The following is a 15,815-nucleotide window of genomic DNA, read 5'->3' on the forward strand; positions in this document are numbered from 1 at the left end:
CTCAAAAAGCGTGTCGAGGAAGAGAGGGAAACGTTGTTTGTAGTGCTAGACACGATTTGACGGGAGAGGGTTATTGACCCTTGACTTTCTTTGACCACCTATATGTGATTTTTATAGCCTGTTTGATGTGTACTCTGAAGTTACTTTTCGATTTTTAGAAATCAATGGAGTAAAAAATCTATTCATGTATTGAATTTTAAAATGACTTCTTTACTTCTGACTTATGTTTTTGGTATCCGAACGCGCTATTCGGCTGAGTCTGGAGGAGAAGAAAAGTAGGATGATGTAGACATAAATTCGTGGGTAAAAGTTTCGTCTCTTTTCTTCTTACTCGAAAGCAGGAAACGTTAGAGCGAATTTAGACAGGGCGAGGAAATAATCCTCACCAGAAAACTGAAAAGCGAGATTCTCTTTCTATAAAATAAATATTTAATAGAATATATATAAAAACTAAATCTTGGGCCCACCTTCAAAAATCGAAAAGCGAGATTCTCTTTCTATAAAATAAATATCTAATAGAATATATACAAAAACTAAATCTTGGGCCCACCTTTAGTATTACATAGTGGGAATGTTATATATGTCCCTAATATTCATGGGCTTTGCACGAATATCCTTCAGGAACACCTTTGCAACGGGTTGAATATCCATTATCCGTTTTTTACCTCCACAACATTTATTATGTCTGAATGTTATAGGTTAGTTTCTTCTGTTTTTTCGATTGAATTTTTGAGAGAGAGAAATTGTAAATCAGAAACGAGCAGGGTTCAGCAGAGCACATTTGAATCTCAATTTGAACCTACAATTTCAAATTCGTTGTAGATTATTTGTTCCTCTTTCACTAAAAACATTTTTTTTCTAAATCTATTGCTTCTTGTTCATCATATTTATAAGCTGGATTTGATTATAAATTCATGATTTCAAATTGATTTTGTTCTTCATCGAACCAGAAAACGATTTTTCAGCATAATTGTTTTTCAACCAAAACCTTAAGTTGGTAGTTGATTGCAGAGAGATCTATTTTTTAACTCAAATCAGAAGTTGTGGATGAATCATTGAATCTGAAGATCTACCTCAGTCTTCTTTAACGTTTGATTTGATTGCAGGGATCTTACGAAGATCGATTCACTATTTGATTTGATTTTTTCTAATTGTTTGATTTGTTCTAGTTCAATCTCGAAAACAGGTAAAATATACTTTCTTAATTTACTTTTTTCCCGGATCATGTAATGTACAAATTGATGTTCATATTGTATTTGATTAACAATGGACTTGGCATCTTTGTACATTTTGTTTTATATTTTTTCAATTTATGATTATGATTTTTGAAATACAGTGTGAAAACACGAGGGTACCCAAATATACCTCAATCTAAAACTTTTCCTACGTATAAGTCCTTTCTCCGAAAGTGATTGTCTATGGACTGGGTCAAGACAATGCAAATTGGTTCACACTTCGTGTGACCGTCTATGGATACGATATCGAGACAATACAACTACGAAGTATGTTTACTTGATAAAAAGGTTCGGACTTAACCAAACACAATAGGATTCACTTATCAAGTAAATAGGAATTAACGTTTGTGTGATTTATTTTAATTATAATAAAACAATTATAATGTGGAAAATAAAAGTAAATGACACAGCAAGATTTTGTTAATGAGAAAACCGCAAATGCATAAAAACCCCGGGACCTTGTCCAGAATTGAATACTCTCAAGATTAAGCCGCTACACAAAATTACACCAACTTCGTATAGTTGAGACCAAGCAACTAAACCTATAGTTCACCTAGTTCCGTCTGTATTCCCACGCCTCCAACTTATAAATAAGTCACGTACTTGGATCAATTCCTTTAGTTCGTATTCCAAACAGTAAAGGAACAACAAATCTATTTGGTATCAACTCTCTTCAACCAAGTGATATGAGTTGGACAAAGGCTCTTATGCTTATCTTAACATAAACTACTTCGTCGGGTCCTTAGATCTATCTTATGTTCAATTACCAAAGTAATCGTTAAGATTTTGCGATCAACACTCTTAATCCAAAGAATTATGTTGATGTCGATCTACTCAATTAATCAATACAATTCTATCACAAGGATAAAACCGACTATTAATTGGATCCTCTTTTTACCGAAACAAGTATTCTGCACACCAAAGATTATGAATTCACAAATCAGAAATCTTCAATATCTTCTTCATCTTCAAATCTTCTTAGATCTTCAATAAACACCTGCACACAATCACTTGAATCTCTTGTGATCAATCATGCACAAAACAGAGTCTGTTAACAATGGATTATCACAAGATCGTCTTTAGAACTAACAACAGTCTAAAGATCCCTGTTGAAACTATGAACTAGTTTGAGTGAATCTTATATCAGAAGAAAAGATTCTCAAGCATAAACAAACTAGGTGCAATCAAAGTTCAACCACCGTTAGTCAATCAAATCAACGAAAACAAAATATAAACCGCAATTATCTAGTTTCCCAGCAACGGTACTGACTAGAGATTCTCAATCCCAAAGAATACTTTAAACCGAGCGGCCGTAAGAGATTTCGCCTAATTAGGTTATTCTCCTCTCCGAATAGGCGGCTTCACCAGTAGAAACACAACAAGAGGTAGTTTGTTGTTACGAAGGATTAGTTTGCTAGAAATGCAAACTTCAAGTATTTATAGACTAGGAAGTTTGGACACCAAAGAATTTCCAAAACCGAAAATATTCTCAAGATATTCATTAAAGTACAAATTCGGTTTTCATAATTCCTGGAAATGCTCTGTCCAAAAATAATGATCAAAATCTCTCGGAAAATCTCTAATTAGTAAATGCACATTACTAATTCTTATTTCCCTACAAAATGAAATTAATAACCTTAATTAAAAGATTCTTAACTTATTTATGTTTCGATCCTGGGATTCTCTTCCCTTAGCTATTAAGGAATAACTTTGAACAATTAAATAATAAACATTCACAACACGTGTTCAAAGTATGTCGACATCCTAACTTTGTAAGTTCTCTTTCATACTTACAACCTTGAAACCGATTTTCCACACTTCCAAACAAGTTTAGAATTGGTTCATCTGATTCAAGAACTATGCGATTGATCAAGCAAACATTCAATAACAATCATGGATTAACGGTTCTACCAAAACAAGTTTCGGTTGTACCTCCATGTGAGTATTGTGCATAGTCACACTAGATTTCCAAAATTTGGTTGACTAGGTACTAGGATCGGTTCCCCACATATATATGGTATCTAACTTGAATGTGTTGCACATGTCCACAAGATCGGTTCCCCTTTTCCTAAAAACGTGTTGCACATGTCCATAGGATCGGTTCCCCTTTCTGCTATAAACCTGCTGCACCTCATACAAGGATCGGTTCCCCTTTGTGATGTACTGCACCTCTTACTAGGATCGGTTCCCCTTTTCCCAGTTTTGGTCAGACATAAACTCACAAACCCGATCATACCATCTCAGGTGATTACTTAAGATCGGTTTCACTAATAAAAGTCATACCAATACATAAGTCAGGCCTTTGTGCATATTTCTACCAAGAACGCAAACAAGTTGTGAACGGTTATACTCGATCACACATATTGGTTGTTCATAAGATAATCAATGAATAACAAAACCAATAACACCTGGCAATTTCCTTTTCGGTTCACAAACAAGTTTATGAACTTACTTCCTTAGAACACATGTAAAACATTGTTCCCTAGGATGAAATCCTCACCTTATACCTATACGTAATCACAATAGCATTCAAATTATTATGAAAATGTCTTATCTACAAAGTTTAATGGTTAAGCAATAAACCTCGTATTGTATTCCTTAATACTATGTCTATCTAGAGTTCAAACATGCTTCGCAGTTTTGTTTTCAATATGAACGACTTGAAAGATACGTTAGGTAATGAAATAGTTCAAGTCAAATATCACTAACCTCAAGCGGAAGGATGATTGTTGTCGTTGTAGCTCCTTGCTTCTTCACATCTTCAAGTCTTTGAAATACTTGTAATGTCTCATATCCTAATACTTTCAAGCTAACCTATACGAAGTTGACTCTAGTACATAATCAAGCGACTCTTAACATGAGTTTTGATTCACTAAAATATGACAACCAAACTTGACATACCCACGATTGGTGGTGCTGATGGTGGTTTTTAGTTAAGGGCTAAATTTGTAAAACCCTGCATTTAATGTGCCGTCTCTCTGCAAAGAAACGTAGCCATGTAAAAGTGATGAGTATTCAACCTCTTCACTGGCGCATTTATTGAGAAACATGTATTCACATGAAATTTACCCAGAATAGTGCATGTAGCAACAATCCCAGATATTCTGTAAATTTTGGCACCTTGCCTGTATTATTCAATTAATATGAGTTTATTTGAATGTTTTATGTGTTATGTTCCCCGGCTGAACCCTTAATATTGATATGGCATGACAATTTGTGTTCACTCGCAGCAGAGTAACACGAATTCCCAAGTATCAAGGCTAAGATCCTTGCATAAAGTATTCATTCGGAAAGCATACTGCTCTTTGGAAATGAATGTGTCAACACATAGAATTCAATCCAATTTGTGATAATTCAAAAGATTCAGATATTACCCTGACTAATTTGCAAAAAATTAGAGTTTTGCGCCCTGCGCAGTATATTAGACATTTCTTGTCGAAATTAAGCCTAGGCGAACTAGGCAATTAATCCTCCATGGATTAGTAGGTGTAAAAGCCTACACATAATCAGAAAACAAGGAATAAAAGGAGTCGCGAAATAGGAGTAGCAACAAAAGGAGGTGTGGGCATGCCACATGCCAGCCGGCGCCACTTGCAAGTGGCCACACCCCTGCTGCTCGAACTGGCCCCATTCCCTCCACAAGCACATGAGTCGTGGTTGGGCCCATACTTGTCGTCCCTATTTTCCATCGACCAATCAGGTCGTTCTAAATCCGCCACACACACGCTAGAAGTGTGGCCACGCCCATGCTTGGACGACCCCTCTTTTAATCGACCAATCAGGTCGCTTTAAACCTGCTACAGTATCAAAAGAGGCAAAGTTGTGCCAGATAGTCGCTTTCCGAAGTTGCGCCAATACGCTAATTGGCATGACAAACGTGCACGCCAAACGTGTCATTCCTCTCCGTCATATTAGTGACATGCCGAACATGCCATGCCTCGCCAAAACACTAATCGGCATGCCAAACGTGTCACTTTGCCACATAAACATGTCGAACGTGGTAACTTACCATAAATAGCGCGCCAATGTGCTAACCCATTTCTTGTTCGTGGCCAAACGCCATAACATGTTCCAATTAGGGTATTCCAAACACGGATCTGCCTTAGTGGCATTAGTCGTAACCCTAATTTCCAGTCGTGGCCCAATTACGCCACTTTGGCCCTATAACATACCATGAACCATGTGGGACCCGCCAAACCCTAAAAACAATGCCATTCTATAACCACATGTGGCCATCCTTGTGCCTGTGGTTATTCTCATGTTATGGCCTGCCATAATTTCTTTAATATGGCCATGACATCGATTGCATAAAGTACCACCATGTCGCGGCCGTGCCAAATGCACTATTTAGGGTTTCGATATGCCAAACCCTAATTTAGCTAAAGTTGCCACACCAACTAAGTCAGGTAATTCTCTTAAGTCCTTAAAGTTTGATGTAACAACAAGGCCAATGTTGACGGAGCCATATTTGGGTTTAACATCAATATGCCAAAATAGCTGCCATGGCTACGCCAGGCGGTACTGCGACACGGCTACGCCAGGCGCCACTATGCCATTGGAATGCTGTTATACGCCACTACTCCATTGGCGTGTGCCAATAACGCCATTGTGCTACCATTAGGCGCCAACAGAATGTGTTCATGATCAATGGCCACCCTTTCTCATGAGTTACGATCTCAGCCGTCCAAATTCGCCACATAATTGACAGGCCTGTGGCAAGTTTTCGGCGACCAACCAAGACAAGCCAAATAGCATCACGTGTTATTCTCCTGTGGCATGTCTCCTGACTTTGACTTGCCACACATAGCAATCTGCTCCACGTTTTCCACGAAAACACTCGAGACATCAAACAGGTCACAAACTGGGGGATGCTCATCGGGGTATTGGTCTGGAGGTTTACAACGTGCGGAGTGCAACACGCCCATTATAAGAAAGTGTCAGAAAGCAGGGCAGTTAGTGGCGGTAAGAATTAGTGGGTATAAACTAACCAGTTTCCTACATGGTGGGAATGTGGACTCTGGAATTTACACATAATCCCACTTCTCCATTACTCAATCACTCCCACTTTCTACGAGATCAAGGTGCATTCAATATGACTTTAATAAATAGGTTTTACCTATTTTCCACAAAACAACAAGTTTTGGGGAGAATAACAACACAATATCCAGAAGAATACCAAAGAACTGATAGCTTTCGTTCCGCAAGCCAGTTCCAAATTCTGATACAAGTCATAAAATATCCACACCTTCAGAATTAACCATTCTGGTCTCAACACCTTCTTCGCTTCCCTCCCTAAGACCAACCCTTCTCCTTCACTTTGTGACCGAAGCAAGACTGGAACGGACATTTCTTGGTTTAGGCCAGGATTATACGGATTGATCTCTCGAATCTAAAGTACTCCCGTGCAGTGCATTTTTTTTAAGGTTTAGATTTGTTTCTCATCCACACACCCAAATTTACCAAAACCAGCAGAAACAGTTTTTACCCATAAACAGGTTGGTTTAATTTTTATTTATTTGCTGAGTTTCCTTCTTTGTCAGGTAAATATGGTTGTCGCAACTTTTGCAAATTAAGCATCTCTCATGATATTTCAGAATCAACTACATTCATGGAGATGTAAAGTGTTGTGTTACATTCTTGGAGTATTTTTTCTCAAGTCCCTTTTGTAATTATTTACGATGTTAATGGTGTACTTCAAACTGTTTGGTCTGATTTAAATTTGAGTTTTCTTGTTATATACTGCCAATCTAAGAGAATAGAAGTTTTGAAGTTCAATATTCAATTTGAAACTCCTCCTTCTCCTTCTTCTTCTTCATGTGCTTCTTCTTCTTTTTGTGGTGCTTCTTCTTCACCTTCTTCTAGTTGTATTTCAACTGACAGTTTGGCTTTTGTTGAAGGCACGACTGTTGATGTTTCAATGAATCAATTATCCATAAGAGAACCAAGAAAGTGTGATGCTTGGGATGGAATTCTTACCGGTGTTGGTCAGATGTTTGAGGGAGGGAAAGACGAAGTCTGTGATTTCATGTTGAAGTATCAAGCGGGGAGTGGGTACAAAGTCAAACCTATGAAGAGTGATCAGAAGTGTTATACCATTTGTTGACTTTTCAAAGAAAAGGGATATAACTGGAGGTTCCATTCATCTTTGGTAGACCTAAAAGGCCATGCTTTTAAGTGCAAGTCTTTTATATCGGAACATTCTTGTGGGTTGGCGTGCTTTGATCCTTCAAAGCTTCGAATGACAAAGACTTTTATCAAGAACATCATAATAGACGATCTTAGAGTTTCAAGTAAGAAGAAATCAGCTGCTGACATTCAAGATTTGTTTTTCAGTGAGTATCAAGTTGACCTCACGTACCATCAAGCATATCGTGGACTGAAATTTTGCAAAGAATGTATTTGGGGAGATGATATCAAGTCGTATTCTGAATTTTTGTGGTATGAAGAAGCCGTGAAGGGTCATAATCCTGGAAGTGTCATCAACTTTAAGTTTAATGCTGAAAACCGGCAGTTTGGGAGGTTTTTTTATTGCTTTTGAAGCTTGCATCACGGGGTTCAACAAGTATTGACGTCCTATCCTGATAATAGATGTTACGTTTCTTACTGGAAAGTTCAGGGGTGGTCTTATGGTAGTTTGTGAGAAAACTGGCAACCAAGGTATTATGCATTTTCTTTCCTCTTCTCTGTTTATGATGTGTTTCTTAATTTTTTGTGTTTTTATCTGTGGTTTTACATTTTTTTTATGGAGAAACCTTTGGTAGAAAATTTGTAACCGACGTATGTTGTTTTTAAGTTTCTTGTCTAGCATGATGTTCTTGTAGGTTCAGATTTTGTGAAACAACTTTCAGACTTTGAAACCAACTTGACCAAGTTGCTTCCATTTTTGGATACAACTTGTGCTAGTTGGTTCCTTTTTTCTGGAAACAACTTTTCGTGGTTTCTTCCACTGTGTAATTCGAAACAAGCTACCCATTTTTTGTATTATTATTTTTTTGGTTTCTTTTTCTTTGCAGAGTGATAAGCACGTAAATGCTACATTTTATACCTATATTTATATTAGTTAGGACTCGATATTTTGGTTGATCACATTATTTTAGTGCTTTTGTAGATAATACAAGGAAATATGATCCCGGAGAAATAAACAACTAAATGGGAAACTTAATGACGTTTGTGACAAAAATAAGAAAATGTAACCGGCCTGGTATTTCCATGTATCAGCAACATGGAATCATTTCACGGCTAGAGAACAATAGAGTTGGTGGTACAAAGAAGTCTTTTGCTTTCTCAAGTATGTAAAGCCCTTGAGTAGATAAGTGGGAGACGTGTCACATTCTCTACTACAATACTTGGTGTTTGGTTGTGATGGCCTTGTATACGAGATAGAGATGTCCGAGGACTGATTAAGGCAATGGTGTTTACTGCAGCAGAGAAAGGAATATGGATATGATGGTTGAAACGATTGCAGGCAGTGGTTTCTATGGGGCCAGAAATAGAGTTCGTTGCAAGTTCAAGGAAGAAGTTGAGATGGCTGTGCTGGCTGTAGTTGGTCTGTGTTCGGTGACTGGTGATGGAGCTCGAGCAGATGCATGAGCTGTAACTAATGGGAGATAAGGCGTTGGCTGGTGATGATGTTCGAAGGAGAAGAACTCGTGCTCGATGCCGGAAAGAGTATGGAAGTATCGATGGAAGTAGCTCGTGTTTAAGCTTGGTAGTGAACGAAACAGAGAATAAGAAAAGAAGCTGTCATTGCTAGGATAGGTCGGTGATGTACTATGTGATGCAGGCGAAGTTAATCTCGAGATAGTTTGAGAAGTGAAACTGGCGATGTGACCGGACTTTGGGAGCTGGTGGTCAGACGGTGTTGGACTTGGATATGGAGTTTGGAAATCGGCATTGTTAAGTGGATTGGGCCTTTGGGCTTATCGTCTAGGTCTTAACTGAGTTTCTTGGCAGCAGTACCTATATATCAAAATCAGAAAGGAGACATAGAGGAGGCTGGTCTTGGGGGTAGCAGCTTTGGGGTTCTTCTCTATTAGTGAAAGACAGAGGGAGAAAAGGTTGGCGGCTGCGGAGGCGAGCATATTGGTTTAATTTATTGGTTTAATTATTCTCTTTTGTTATTATTTTTTGATGGGTTTTGAGAAACCTATAATCATGTCTAGCTAGATCTCGTATTTAGGGTACTATGGAGGATACCATGATTTTTCTATAATAAAATGAATATTTAGCAAGAGCTCTAATGAATTGATATCCATTCCTTAAATTATTTTGGTCGGTTTTGTGTTGAATATACGCTATCGCTTCACCGGTTTTCTGTATAACAAAAACTCAATTTCAAATTGTTTGATTAGTTTCACTTAATTATTTGTTTTTTGTTTGATAATTCATGCTGGGATAGTCTTCTTTGATGAGTTATGCCTATAGGTTTTTCCTAGTGGCTGGCCTCACGGCTAGTTGCTGGTAAAGTCTAGTCCCTGTACAATTTTTGCTTTCTTATTTTATTTTTTGTTGACCGAGAAATTAGAAAAAATATGCTTATGGGTACAAATAATATTTGAGGAGCTATATATTTTTGCAGGTGTTGTCATATAGAGCATGTGATAGACATATTTAAGATTAATGATTTCATTTCTGTTCTTTAATAGATACAATGGTGGACTCCGTAGACCCTAATTACCGACCGTATTAATGGTTTATCAAGTTTGTTAGTGATAGACACATTTTTGTGTCTGAATTGTCCTCAGTGTCTCTATTGCTAGTGCTTGATTTTGTACTTATTATGGTGTTTTTATGTTTGTGTATGTGTTTTTGGAAAAATACACTTGTGTGGAAAAAGTTGCTCAAAAAGTGCTATTTAGACCCCTGGAGGACATTTGCTATACGGACCCCAGATTTGGCTAAGGGACACCCAAGGTTATGCGTATCCCAAATTCATCCTCAGCACCCAAATTTGTCCTCAGCACCCATCTTCTATTCGCACCCCATAAAAGGATAGGGGCACTTCATCATCAACATATCAAAAATAAAAAATGGCGGGAAAAATATTCACTTCACTAGCAGATTTTTCGATCGGATTTTGGAGGAGTTTTTGTGCGATTCAATCGCTGAAACTTCATTGGTGGTTGTGATATGTCCTAACAGAGCTGGTATGGGTGTTTGTTTCGATCAAATTTGGCCGGATAACTTGGTTTAATCCAAACAAGGAGTTGGAGGAAAAACATGAGCTTGCACGAGTTGTGAGAAATTTAAACGTGTTCTGCTCATGTTTGATGACTCGAGCAACACTTTGGACCTTGACAAAGATAAATAAGGAGATTTTGCAGATGTAGAAACGCGTAAGAAGCTAAATCAGGGAAGAAAATATTCCCAGAATATTTTCTTTACTGCCCGAGTTCAATGAAGAATATTGAGAATTATGGCGTGATTAAATGAGGCTGAGGAGTATAAATAGATTGCTAGGATCATAGAGAAAGGGGACGGAGAGTTTGGGGTCGAGAGGAGATCTCAGGAGGCGTGAATCAAGAGTTTTCAGAACTCTGTTTCTGCCGCTGCACCAAGAACACTAAGAACAATAGACCACCAGAGGCAGTCGTTTATCAACAGTGACAACGACAGCCATACGAGGGTCGCAGAGATACAACAACAACAGTTCTTATTTATCGTTCTTTGTAACAGTGTTTTGCAACAATTATAAACGTTGCAAACACCCGATTTTCATCATTTTCTCCATTTCATCATTTGTACACCTACTTTGAGCAATGAAATCAACCTTTGAGCGTGTTTCCAACATCATGATGAGCTAAACCCAATCCTTGGGGCTATGGAGGAAGCCGTTGTTTCGGTAAAAATGATAGTTTTCTATTAATTAATTACAACAACTCTATTATGATTTTTGTATTGAACTAAAAATTGTTTATATGATTTCGATTAGTTAGGTGTATTTTCTCTTGATAGAATATGCTTGCTTTAGGGTTTTGATATTCTATGCTTGGATTAACATTTATTCTTTTGGGAATCTACATGTCTAGGCAATACTATTAGAATCAATTTGAATGTTGAGTTGCATAATTATTGTTTTATTAAATCACTAATATCAACCAATGGTGGAATCCTAGTCTCATTCTCTCCATAATTTTCACAACATCTTTTTAATTTAGTTCGCTATTTTTATTTATTAAAAAAATCTAAAAATCCGCTTTCACAATCTTGAACGAATCATATTACTACAACAACTTTGAAAACACATCAAATTTTTGGCGCCGCCGACGCGGACTTGTCTTTAGGCTAGAGTTTTTAGATTTTTTATTTTTTTTAGGTTTTTATTTTATTTGTTCTTTTTTACGTTTTTGGGTTTTTGTCTTTTTCTTACAGAATTCGGAATTTGGAGCGAAAGAAAATTTTGCCAAAGCTTTTGGTGAATACTTAAAGACTTCGAGTGAAAGGCAAAGCGAAAGGAGCGAAAGAAGAAGATTTTTTTATTTTATAAAAAAAAGAAAAAAAAAAACAGAGAGACATTTTTATTTTTGTAGATTTTTATTTTTTTTAGACTTTCTTTTTCTTTTGCACTTTATATTTTTGGACTTTGGACTTTAAATTTTGGGACATTATTTTTAAACCCTACGGAAGGGTAGTTTAAATATAAACTGTTTGCAGAGAAGGACGGTGATTACGATATCACCTCGGACCCTCGGGTTCGTACATGACATAGGAGTCGTGGCCCGAGTCGACTACAAAGGTTCATCCCCCGTCTGGTACGGGAGGTAAGTTTGTCGAAACACTCGTGAATCCCCTGTCAGCGAGTTACTGTCTTCCTTCGTATGCATATATGTTGAGGACTTGAAAACGGCTGCTTTAATTTCCTAGTAAAGGGCAAGGACTGGCCATACAAGATAAGGGTTCGGATTTCATCACCGTTCTCTTCTTGCCCTCCTTAGGGAAACGACACCAAACACGAACCTAAGCCTAAAATTTTGACTAGAACGAGATCGATAGGGTAACGAGCTTAACAGGAAAATCATCGAAAAATATTGGTTACTCTTTTAAGCATACTTCGAAGTTCTTGACGGTTTCTGTAAGTTGAATGCGTGACTGCGCCGCCTTGTAATACCGGTGAGGCCTTGGGTATCAAAGCTCCACCGAGCTTCCCTCGCCTCTATTCAACTTACTTTAACTCTAATTGATTCCAGAGGGGTTTGCTTAAATTGTAACGAATTCCCGTTCGAAGGATTAGAAGCTGGTTTAGAAACAATCTAAGTGGAGCCATCATGCTTTTTGTTTGCTAGAAATCAGTAGGTTTGTTGTGGTGGAGTCATCCTTGATTGTGTTTGCATAGAACATCCCTTCCTTTTTAGGACTTTTCTTCTTGATTTTGTTTTTCTAGTGTATGCCCGAAGTTTTTAAACGGGCTTGGAAAAGAAACACTCTAGGTCGTTTGATTAGTGAAAAACCTAGTAGTTCTTCTTGTGAAGGCGGGGAGCTCGAAGACTCTTCTTTTGAGAGCCCCATTTTTGGAAACTTCAGTTTTGAGAATCTATCTCTTCGTGAGGAAAGTACCCCTAGTACTCCTAGTCCTTTGGTAGTGACAGAAATGGCAACTTTGAAAGCGTTGCTAAACCCAACTAGGACCTCTCGTCCGTCTTGTATCAAGTTAGCTGAAACCGAAGCAAATTATGAATTGAAGCCTGGGACTTTACAGATGCTCCCAATGTTTTTAGGTAAGGAGAATGAGAACCCCTATTTTCATGTTAGGAAATTTGAGGAAGTTTGTAGTACTCTGAAAATTAAAAACCTAAGTGATGATGCGTTGAAACTTAGGTTATTCCCCTTTTCCTTAAAAGATAAAGCCAAATATTGGTTGTATAGTTTGGACTCTGAGTCAATTGAAACCTATGACCAACTTACTTCTGCCTTTATACATAAGTTTTTCCCAAGGCATAAAACATCGTCTATTAGGACACAAATATGTATTTTTTCCCAACAAGAGGGAGAATCTTTATATAGGTACTTAGAAAGGTTCAATGACTTGATATCTCAATGTCCTCATCATGGTTTGGAGAAGGTTAGGTCAGTTCAGATCCTCTACGAGGCTTTAGATTATTCAACAACAACCATGGTTGAGTCCTTATGCACAGGTGGGTTTGAGAATAAAACTGTTGATGAAGCGATGACATTTTTGAATGAAATCGCCGATAAGACCCAACAATGGAAAAATAGTAGGGAACCCAAGAAAAAAATTCTTCTAAGTAGAGGAAATGTTAATAGGGTAGAAGGATCTTATGAGTCAGATGCCAAAATAACAGCTATAGCCAAAAGGTTAGAAGCCTTAGAATTAGGTCATTCTAGTGGTAGTAGTGGAAGAAATGAGCCTTTTTGGGAAGGCCATGCTGTTGAAGAGCAAGCCAATGCTCTTTATAACAACACTAGGTTTGATAACCGACAGAAGTTTGACCCATATTCATAAATATATAACCCTGGATGGAGAAACCATCCAAACCTTTCCTGGTCCAAGGGCCAGAATCAAGGTCAGTCTAGTAATGCTCAACTTCCCCCAGGTTTTGGCTATACTAAGAATCCTTCAGCTCCGGCACAGTTTCAGATCCCTTCAGATAAGAAAATCATGAGTTTAGAAGAGTCTCTTGCCTTGTTAACTCGGAATACTTTAGAATTTCAGCAATCGGTTGCACAAGGATTAGATGAAAATAAAAATATGGTACAAGCTAACTCTCAGGCTATTTCCGAGTTGAAAACACAGGTTAGTCAGATAAATGAGACATGGAGAGAAAAAGGAAAGTTTCCTAGTCAACCACAACCCAACCCTAGGGGAGTCCATAAAATATCTTTAGCTGGTGAGAAATCATCAAACCATGTGAACTCGATAACAATCCTTAGGAGTGGTAAAACGGTAGACAATAAGGTAGCCATGCCTAGTGGACATACTGTAGTTCCACCTTCTACTTCCCAAGAGGTGCCCGTAGACGAGGAAACTGAAACAGTCTCTAAGGATTCCCAAGAAATTCCTGATAGGTCTACCTTTGTGCCTAGATCCCCATATCCACATTTGTTAGCCCCAACAAAGAAGGAGTCGACTTTCAACGAGATAATGGAAACATTTAAGCAGGTGAACATCGACATTCCTCTATTAGAATAAATTCGGAAGATGCCTGCTTATGCCAAGTTCCTTAAAGATCTTTGTACAAGAAAGCGTAAGCTTAATGTCCATAAGAAAGCTTTTTTATCTGGTCAGATAAGTTCCATTCTTCTGAACCAAACACCCCCTAAGTATAAGGATCCTGGATGCCCCATCATATCTTGTGTGATTGGTAATGACATGGTCGATAGAGCTTTACTTGACTTAGGAGCTAGTGTTAACTTACTCCCGAATCATGTATACACCCAGCTAGGTCTTGGTAAGTTGAAACCTACTAAAATGACACTACAATTAGCTGATAGGTTTGTCAAAGTCCCTCGTGGTGTCATAGAGGATGTTCTGATTGAGGTTGATGAGTTTATTTATCCTGTGGATTTCGTTGTTCTAGACACCCAGCCTGTTCAGGACCCAAGTCGTCAAATCCCAGTGATTTTAGGTCTCCCATTTTTAGCCACATCTAACGCTGTCATCAACTGTAGGATTGGCCTTATGAACATATCCTTTGGTAATATGACCACTGAACTAAATGTCTTTAATGTTATTAGACAACCTTCTGAGAACAATGATTTAGAAGAAATGAATATGATTAGCACTTTAGTTCAGGATTTGGTTCGAGATAATTGGCTTGACACTTTACTGGTAGATTCTTTAGATAATTTTGAGGAAACCATGCTCTTAGATCAGATATGTGATCAATCTTTAGAAGAAGCTCTTGAGTATTTTATAGATTCTATGGACCCAGGAATTCAGGCAATAGTTTTAGGTTTTTTTGAGAATAATGATGACCCTAAGTTTGGCGGTAGAGAACTAGAAGAATCTCTTGAGTATTTTGAGGACTCTGAAGATCCGGAAATTCAAGAAATAGTTAGAGGTTTGTCTGTGAACCCTGAGTTTGGGGGTAGTGATGGTTCTTGTGATTGCATCGTATCCCTAATTAGAGTCCATAACTTGGGACTCGAGCCTTGTACATCTGAGATATTACTTGAGTCTTTTCAGACTCCGCAACCCGATCCTCCTGATACTGTCCAGGAGGTAACCCAGGTATTAGAGACTCGTTTTTCAGATGAATCTGTTTATCGAGACACACATATGAAGTTCAATTACGCGCCACAGATAAACCCAGTTGTCTTGACAGAAACCTTAGATGAGGACATGCTCCTTCTTTTCATTTTTCTAAATCAGTGCAGTTGTCTCATACTGGTGTCAGCTCTATTTGGTCTTATGGACCCACAATTGTTTCGACCATTGATATATGAATTTGGAAGGTGACAATCCTTTTTGAGGTATTTGATGTCTAGATAAAGACTTTAAATTTAGCATTTCCTGGGAGGTACTCATGCTTACGGTAATATCCTTCCTTATTTTTTTTCCGTCCATCAAGTGGTAACAGTTTCTTATTGTTCATACTTTTAATTTCATCTTTAGAACATTGA

The 15,815-nt window shown here is 37.9% G+C and overlaps 1 pseudogene; it reads right to left on the reverse strand.

Annotated features, from left to right (window-relative positions):
- Positions 1 to 13,186: 13,186 nt before the first annotated feature.
- LOC113345630 lies at positions 13,187 to 13,286 on the reverse strand (annotated as a pseudogene).
- Positions 13,287 to 15,815: the final 2,529 nt, after the last annotated feature.

The sequence above is a fragment of the Papaver somniferum genome, unplaced genomic scaffold (genome assembly GCF_003573695.1).
Source record: "Papaver somniferum cultivar HN1 unplaced genomic scaffold, ASM357369v1 unplaced-scaffold_81, whole genome shotgun sequence".
Classification (NCBI taxonomy): Eukaryota; Viridiplantae; Streptophyta; class Magnoliopsida; order Ranunculales; family Papaveraceae; genus Papaver; species Papaver somniferum.